General features: G+C 37.9%; 1 non-coding gene across 1 annotated transcript; it reads left to right on the forward strand.

Moving 5' to 3' along the window:
* Nucleotides 1–8,028: 8,028 nt before the first annotated feature.
* TRNAL-UAG (transfer RNA leucine (anticodon UAG)) lies at nt 8,029–8,111 on the forward strand. Its single transcript has one exon. It is a non-coding gene; the product is annotated as a tRNA-Leu (tRNA).
* Nucleotides 8,112–9,598: the final 1,487 nt, after the last annotated feature.

Raw genomic sequence — 9,598 nt, forward strand, 5'->3', positions numbered from 1 at the left:
CTTCCTTCTCCCTCTTCCAGGCCTGGGCCTCTGTTACTAGGCCCACCTCTGGAGCAGAGCTCATGCAGAGCCCCTGCTCCCTGCCACTTCTGCTCAGACTTCTCTGCACTGAACTAAGATGGTGCCCACCTTTTATACTCCCTTCTCAATGCACCCAGGAACTGCTTCCTCCCTGCTCCTGCACTACAGGGTTCCCCTTCCTCAGTGTTCCCTCCCCCCACTCCAGCCAGGGACAGGGACTGTCGTGCCCATCTCAGGGGCATATTGGTCGCCCTGCCCCACGGCAATGTGGTGTAATGCATGCAGGTGTCGGGTCCTGATCCACACTCCATCCTTACCTGAGAGTGAGATATCACACCTCTGGGTGAGGTGCAATACGTCTGTAGCAACCGAGCCCTCAGGGTGCTACAGTTCCATTTATCTTCAGCCTAGGTGACGTATTGCGATACAGGGCCGTGATTTTGGCTATAAAAGGGTCCCCTAGACCCCTACCCAAAGATTTTTAAGAGAATCATATATGGCGTGCCAGGAGACTCTATGGAATGCTTTCTCAGCATCCAACGAGAGTATCTAATTACAAATTTTTAACTGCATCTAGCCCAGGAAATACTTTGTGCCTAGTAGCAGTGTCTGCTAGTCAGCGGATTATCCCGGCTGTTAAGCAAGCTGCACCACCTGTAGTTTAGACACTTAATTTTTTCAAAGGAAATGCTTCGGGACCATGGGATACTTGGTGAAGAGCATCAGGAGGCACCCCAAGGCATAGGGGCTGGGACTGGCAGTAGGATGCATTGCGGTGGACAGCCGAGCTCGATCCTTATAAAAGCTTTTTAACTGCAGCAGCTTTAGTGGATGCTACTGGAGCTGGAATTACCGCGGCTGCTGGCATGAGACTTGCCCTCCAATAGATCATTGTAAATGGATTTAAAGTGTATTCATTCAAATTAGAGAGACAATTTAAATTAAAAAGCTTAGAGCTGCCTTCACCACAGGGGGGCTCGCTCGACCCACCAGCGGACAGGCACCAGTATTGGGAGAGGGGGGCTGGCCGTCAGGGTTCACCGCGGCTCTGGCACAAACCCGGCGACACGGAGGTGGCACGGGCAGGAGCGGACTGGCCGTGTCGGCTTCTCACTTTTTGGATTTTAGAAGGGCATGACATGCCTATATCTGTGTCTCCCCCTCCTTTTACTCCTCCACCTCTTTTATTTTCGCATGACTATATGTACTTGTCACTTTTCCATGTGTTAGTTATGTCTTCTGAGCAGTTTGTCAGCTTTTGGACACCTTTGAAGGTGTTTTCTATGTGTTTCTATGTGTTTTTGTTTGCCTGCCATTGGTTTTAACGGTGTTCGAAGGTGTTCGACGAACAGTTCGACGAACAGTTCGGCGAACACACGGGTGTTCGACGAACCGAACCGAACTCGAACACTACGGGGGTGGCTCAACACTAGTCCTTGAGGCAAATCTTAAATGTCCTGAATTTGTGCTTTCACAAAAGACTTCTGGGAACATCAAATAGTTTCTTTGTGCATATGTTAGTTGTTGCTTTGGCATCGGAAAAATACTGTGGATAGGAAAATGAGAGGGACTATTTCATCTCTATGTGTTCTCTGTCCCTATTAGGGCAGAGAGTGAACCTCCTAAGGTGTTGTCGAGGAAGATTCCTAGAAACCGAATTACCAGTAAGTCTAATTTCAGATTTTTCTACCTCAGCAATCAATGGACTATAAATATACTTAAGAAACAAAAGCTAAAAGAGCAGATGAACATAGTTTAACAAGTCTGAAATGCACATGTGATACTGACATCAAAGTTTCACCACATTTTGGGACAAATGTTTTCACTTTCAACATTAACAATCAGTAGAATATTTTCTCTAAATTTGCATCTCCTTTCTTCACTCCAATTGTTTCCACCTAAGAAAAAATAAAGCTTGATGCAACATTATGCTTACAAATTGTGTTTTATGCTCAATCATCACCTGTCCTACAGAGACACAGTCAGAATTACCCTGGCGAATTGAGTAAATTTGAAAATGTAAAAAAAATGCACAATTGCTGTTTTTATCTATTCATTCACAAAGAATTAATGTAAGTTCTTAAATATGTACGCAAAATAGCGGGACTTTCAAATATAGATAATCTTGCAAAAACAAATCAAAGTAACAATAAATACATCCAGTTGTGACTTCTACATTGTGTTGAACACTCCTGAATCTAAATGTGTCCTTTCGAAATAGCTCAGTTGGGAAAGCGTTAAATTGGAGATCTAAAGGTCCCGGGTTTGTGCAAAAGTTTTCTTCTTCACCCATTAAATTTTAAGCAGAAAATAAACAAAGCATATGGACTGACTGTTTACAGAGAATGTAAAAGTCCTAATCATTATAACTATCTACAGGAAATAAAATGATAGAAACTTGAGAACTGAACACTTTTAACTTTTGAGGAAAATAATATTTTTTGTAATTTTTCCTTCATTCTGGACATCATCACTTTGTTTTATTTTAGTTTAACTTAGCTGTATGAGGATTTATAGGAAACCTGATAGCTAATACGGGCAGCATGTGTCAGACACTAGCTGAATGATTTCAGCCATTTATGTTTGACTATGAATCGCTGTGGCATTACTGAGACAAATATGCTTAAAAAATATGCCAGGAACAAAACTATTTGGGGAAAAAGCCAGGAAGGCAAAAAACACAAGCCCCAACTCAGGACCGTCATCTTTCATTCTAAAAAAAGGGGTTTCCACGTTAATGGTAAGACAAAGAATCCACAGATTTGGCATTTCTCTAGCGAGGAGAGCCCACTTAAAATGTATGGGGTGCTTGTCTCCATAAGCGCAAGCTGGGCAATAAGCTGCCTTATTTGCAATTCTGGATGTTGCAGAGTGAAAACACCTGTTGGACAAAAATAGTAATTGCCGGTGTTGATGAATTCATTGTGAGGAGTAATTTATAAAATGGGATCACTTTGGAGGGGTTTTTGCTGTTTTGGTACTTTTTGAACTCCGCAAATGTCACCCTCAAAATATTCTTGCAAAATCTCCATTCCCAAAACCCAAATAGCGCTCTTACTTTCAAAGCCCTGTTGTGTGACCAAACAGTAGTTTCTGAAGACATGTGGGGCATCACCGTATTTCAATGAAATTGTGCAACTTTAGATATTTTCACAAGATAAACTAAATACATATTGACCTAAATTTACCATTAATATAAAGTACAATGTGTTACAAAATAACAATATCAGAATCACGGGGATATGTTAAGCATTCCAGTGTTATTGCCACATAAAGTGATACATGTCAGATTGAAAAAACGATGCTTGGTCATGAAGCTCTAAATTGGCTGTAACTAATAGGTTACAAATCAATATTAAACTAAAAGAAATCATGGTATATTTCATTTCATCACAAGTGATGCCCATCTGTCTACTGCTTAGCTTAGAAAGAGTTAAATTACAAAAGCCGGAAGAAGTCAGGATGGCCGATTGGTGTAAAGTGCTCTGTTAAGGTCACAGTCCCTCCTGGAGGTGTGGGTTTGAATCTCACTTCTGACATTAGCATTTTCTTTCAAGAAATTGTACAGCTTCACTCCTGTTACTGATCAGTTGGGGTTCCGCTCCATTGGTGGCAATCTCAAATCGAAAACTAAAAGCGATGGGACTTAGCAAAACCAATTCTCAACGTTGGCACTTTGGCAGTATTCCTGGGGGTCCTTGAGGAAAATATTAAATGTCCTGAATTTGTGCTTTCACAAAAGACTTCTGGGAACATCAAATAGTTTCATTGTGCATATGTTAGTTGTTGCTTTGGCATCGGAAAAATACTGTGGATAGGAAAATGGGAGGAAATATTTCATCTCTATGTGTTCTCTGTCCCTATTAGGGCAGAGAGTGAACTTCCTAAGGTGCTGTCGTGGAAGATTCCTAGAAACCGAATTACCAGTAAGTCTAATTTCAGATTTTTCTACCTCAGGCATCAATAGACTATAAATATACTTAATAAACAAAAGCTAAAAGAGCAGATGAACATAGTTTAACAAGTCTGAAATGCGCATGTGATACTGACATAAAAGTTTCACCACATTTTGGGACAAATGTTTTCACTTTCAACATTAACAATCAGTAGAATATTTTCTCTAAATTTGCATCTCTTTTCTTCACTCCAATTGTTTGCACCTAAGAAGAAAATAAAGCTTGATGCAACATTATGCTTACAAATAGTGTTTTATGCTCAATCATCACCTGTCCTACAAAGACACATTCAGAATTACCCTGGCGAATTGAGTAAATTTGAAAATGTAAAAAAAATGCAGAATTGCTGTTTTTTCTATTCATACACAGAGAATTTATGTAAGTTCTTAAATATGTACGCAAAATAGCGGGACTTTCAAATATAGATAATCTTGCAAAAGCAAGTCAAAGTAAAAATAAATACATCCAGTTGTGACATCTACAGTGTGTTGAACATTCCTGAAACTACATGTGTCCTGCCGAAATAGGTCAGTTGGGAGAGCGTTAGACTGAAGATCTAAAGGTCCCAGGGTCAATCCTGAGTTTTGGCAAAAGTTTTTTTCTTCACCCATTAAATTTTCTGCAGAAAATAAACAAAGCATATGGACTGACTGTTTACAGAGAATGTAAAAGTCCTAATCATTATAACTATCTACAGGAAATAAAATGATAGAAACTTGAGAACTGAACACTTTTAACTTTTGAGGAAAATAATATTTTTTTGTAATTTTTCCTTCATTCTGGACGTCATCACTTTGTTTTATTTTAGTTTGACTTAGCTGTATGAGGATTTAAAGGAAACCTGATAGCTAATACGGGCAGCATGTATCAGACACTAGCTGAATGATTTCAGCCATTTATGTTTGACTATGAATCGCTGTGGCATTACTGAGACAAATATGCTTCAAAAATATGCCAGGAACAAAGCTGTTTGGGGAAAAAGCCAGGAAGGCAAAAAACACAAGCCCCAACTCAGGACCATCATCTTTCATTCTAAAAATATCGGTTTCCACGGTAATGGTAAGACAAAGAATCCACAGATTTGGCATTTCTCTAGCGAGGAGAGCCCACTTAAAATGTATGGGATGCTTGTCTCCATAAGCGCAAGCTGGGCACTAAACTGGCTTATTTGCAATTCTAGATGTTGCAGAGTGAAAACACCTGTTGGACAAAAATAGTAATTGCCGGTGTTGATGAATTCATTGTGAGGAGTAATTTATAAAATGGGATCACTTTGGAGGGGTTTCTGCTGTTTTGGTGCTTTTGGAACTCCACAAATGTCACCCTCAAAATATTCTTGCAAAATCTGCATTCCCAAAACCCAAATAGCGCTCTTACTTTCAAAGCCCTGCTGTGTGACCAAACAGTAGTTTCTGAAGACATATCCGCATCACCACATTTCAATGAAATTGTACAACTTTAGATATTTTCACAAGAAAAACTAAATATATATTGACCTAAATTTACCATTAATATAAAGTACAATGTATTACAAAATAACACTATCAGAATCAAGGGGATATGTTAAGCATTCCAGTGTTATTGCCACATAAAGTGATACATGTCAGATTTAAAAAACGGTGCTTGGTCATGAAGCTCAAAATTGGCTGTAACTAATAGGTTACAAATCAATATTGAAATAAAATAAATCATGGTATATTTCCTTTCATCACAAGTAATGCTCATCTTTCTACTGCTTAGCTTAGAAAGAGTTAAATTAAAACAGCCAGAAGAAGTCAGGATGGCCGAGCGGTCTAAGGCGTTGCGTTTAGGTCACAGTCTCTCCTGAAGCTGTGGGTTCGAATCCCACTTCTGACCTTAGTATTTTCTTTCAAGAAATTGTACAGCTTCATTCCTGTTACTGATCAGTTGTGGTTCCGCTCTATTGGTGGCAATATCAAATCGAAAACTAAAAGTGATGGGGCTTAGCAAAACCAATTCTCAATGTTTGCACTTTGGCAGTATTCTTGGGGGTCCTTGACGCAAATCTTAAATGTCCTGAATTTGTGCTTTCACTAAAGACTTCTGGGAACATCAAATAGTTTCTTTGTGCATATGTTAGTTGTTGCTTTGGCATCGGAAATATACTGTGGATAGGAAAATGGGAGGAAATATTTCATCTCTATGTGTTCTCTGTCCCTATTAGGGCAGAGAATGAACCTCCTAAAGTGCTGTCATGGAAGATTCCTAGAAACCGAATTACCAGTAAGTCTAATTTCAGATTTTTTTACCTCAGGCATCAATAGACTATAAATATACTTAATAAACAAAAGCTAAAAGAGCAGATGAACATAGTTTAACAAGTCTGAAATGAGCATGTGATACTGACATAAAAGTTTCACCACATTTTGGGACAAATGTTTTCACTTTCAACATTAACAATCAGTAGAATATTTTCTCTAAATTTGCATCTCTTTTCTTCACTTAAAATTGTTTGCACCTAAGAAGAAAATAAAGCTTGATGCAACATTATGCTTACAAATTGTGTTTTATGCTCAATCATCACCTGTCCTACAAAGACACATTCAGAATTACCCCGGCGAATTGAGTAAATTTGAAAATGTAAAAAAAATGCAGAATTGCTGTTTTTTCTATTCATTCACAGAGAATTTATGTAAGTTCTTAAATATGTACGCAAAATAGCGGGACTTTCAAATATAGATAATCTTGCAAAAACAAGTCAAAGTAAAAATAAATACATCCAGTTGTGACATCTACAGTGTGTTGAACATTCCTGAATCTAATTGTGTCCTGCCGAAATAGGTCAGTTGGGATAGCGTTAGACTGAAGATCTAAAGGTCTCAGGGTCAATCTTGGGTTTTGGCAAAAGTTTTTTTCTTCACCCATTAAATTTTAAGCAGAAAATAAACAAAGTATATGGACTGACTGTTTACAGAGAATGTAAAAGTCCTAATCATTATAACTATCTACAGGAAATAAAATGATAGAAACTTGAGAACTGAACACTTTTAACTTTTGAGGAAAATAATATTTTTTTGTAATTTTTCCTTCATTCTGGATGTCATCACTTTGTTTTATTTTAGTTTGACTTAGCTGTATGAGGATTTAAATGAAACCTGATAGCTAATACGGGCAGCATGTATCAGACACTAGCTGATTGATTTCAGCCATTTATGTTTGACTATGAATCGCTGTGGCATTACTGAGACAAATATGCTTCAAAAACATGCCAGGAACAAAGCTGTTTGGGGAAAAAGTCAGGAAGGCAAAAAACACAAGCCGCAACTCAGGACCGTCATCTTTCATTCTAAAAATAGGGGTTTCCATGGTAATGGTAAGACAAAGAATCCACAGATTTGGCATTTCTCTAGCAAGGAGAGCCCACTTAAAATGTATGGGGTGCTTGTCTCCATAAGCGCAAGCTGGGCACTAAACTGGCTTATTTGCAATTCTAGATGTTGCAGAGTGAAAACACCTGTTGGACAAAAATAGTAATTGCCGGTGTTGATGAATTCATTGTGAGGAGTAATTTATAAAATGGGATCACTTTGGAGGGGTTTCTGCTGTTTTGGTACTTTTGGAACTCCGCAAATGTCACCCTCAAAATATTCTTGCAAAATCTGCATTCCCAAAACCCAAATAGCGCTCTTACTTTCAAAAAGCCCTGCTGTGTGACCAAACAGTAGTTTCTGAAGACATATGGGCATCACCACATTTCAATGAAATTGTACAACTTTAGATATTTTCACAAGAAAAACTAAATATATATTGACCTAAATTTACCATTAATATAAAGTACAATGTGTTACAAAATAACACTATCAGAATCACGGGGATATGTTAAGCATTCCAGTGTTATTGCCACATAAAGTGATACATGTCAGATTTAAAAAACGGTGCTTGGTCATGAAGCTCAAAATTGGTTGTAACTAATAGGTTACAAATCAATATTAAAATAAAATAAATCATGGTATATTTCCTTTCATCACAAGTAATGCTCATCTTTCTACTGCTTAGCTTAGAAAGAGTTAAATTAAAAAAGCCAGAAGAAGTCAGGATGGCCGAGCAGTCTAAGGCGCTGCGTTTAGGTCGCAGTCTCTCCTGGAGGTGTGGGTTCGAATCCTACTTCTGACATTAACATTTTCTTTCAAGAAATTGTACAGCTTCACTCCTGTTACTGATTAGTTGGGGGTCCGCTCCATTGGTGGCAATCTCAAATCAAAAACTAAAAGTGATGGGGCTTAGCAAAACCAATTCTCAACGTTGGCACTATGGCAGTATTCCTGGGGGTCCTTGAGGCAAATCTTAAATGTCCTGAATTTGTGCTTTCACTAAAGACTTCTGGGAACATCAAATAGTTTCATTGTGCATATGTTAGTTGTTGTTTTGGCACCAGAAAAATACTGTGGATAGGAAAATGGGAGGGACTATTTCATCTCTATGTGTTCTCTGTCCCTTTTAGGGCAGAGAGTGAACCTCCTATGGTGCTGTCGTGGAAGATTCCTAGAAACCGAATTACCAGTAAGTCTAATTTCAGATTTTTTTACCTCAGGCATCAATAGACTATAAATATACTTAATAAACAAAAGCTAAAAGAGCAGATGAACATAGTTTAACAAGTCTGAAATGCGCATGTGATACTGACATCAAAGTTTCACCACATTTTGGGACAAATGTTTTCACTTTCAACATTAGCAATCAGTAGAATATTTTCTCTAAATTTGTATCTCCTTTCTTCACTTCAATTGTTTGCACCTAAGAAAAAAATAAGGCTTGATGCAACATTATGCTTACAAATTGTGTTTTATGCTCAATCATCACCTGTCCTACAGAGACACAGTCAGAATTACCCTGGCGAATTGAGTAAATTTGAAAATGTAAAAAAATGCAGAATTGCTGTTTTTTTCTATTCATTCACAAAGAATTAATGTAAGTTCTTAAATATGTGCGCAAAATAGCTGGACTTTCAAATATAGATAATCTTGCAAAAACAAATCAAAGTAAAAATAAATACATCCAGTTGTGACATCTACAGTGTGTTGAACATTCCTGAATCTAATTGTGTCCTGCCGAATAGCTCAGTTGGGAGAGCGTTAGACTGAAGATCTAAAGGTACATGGTTCAATCCTGGGTTTCTGCAAAAGTTTTTTTCTTCACCCATTAAATTTTAAGCAGAAAATAAACAAAGCATATGGACTGACTGTTTACAGAGAATGTAAAAGTCCTAATCATTATAACTATCTACAGGAAATAAAATGATAGAAACTTGAGAACTGAACACTTTTAACTTTTGAGGAAAATAATATTTTTTGTAATTTTTCCTTCATTCCGGACGTCATCACTTTGTTTTATTTTAGTTTGACTTAGCTGTATGAGGGTTTAAAGGAAACCTGATAGCTAATACGGGCAGCATGTATCAGACACTAGCTGAATGATTTCAGCCATTTATGTTTGACTATGAATCGCTGTGGCTTTTCTGAGACAAATATGCTTCAAAAATATGGCAGGAACAAAGCTGTTTGGGGAAAAAGCCAGGATAGCAAAAAACACAAGCCCTAACTCAGGACCGTCATCTTTCCTTCTAAAAAATAGGGGTTTCCACGTTAATGGTAAGACAAAGA

The sequence above is a fragment of the Phyllobates terribilis genome, unplaced genomic scaffold (genome assembly GCF_046119375.1).
Source record: "Phyllobates terribilis strain yellow unplaced genomic scaffold, ASM4611937v1 Scaffold_65__1_contigs__length_7625178, whole genome shotgun sequence".
In the NCBI taxonomy this organism is placed as follows: domain Eukaryota; kingdom Metazoa; phylum Chordata; class Amphibia; order Anura; family Dendrobatidae; genus Phyllobates; species Phyllobates terribilis.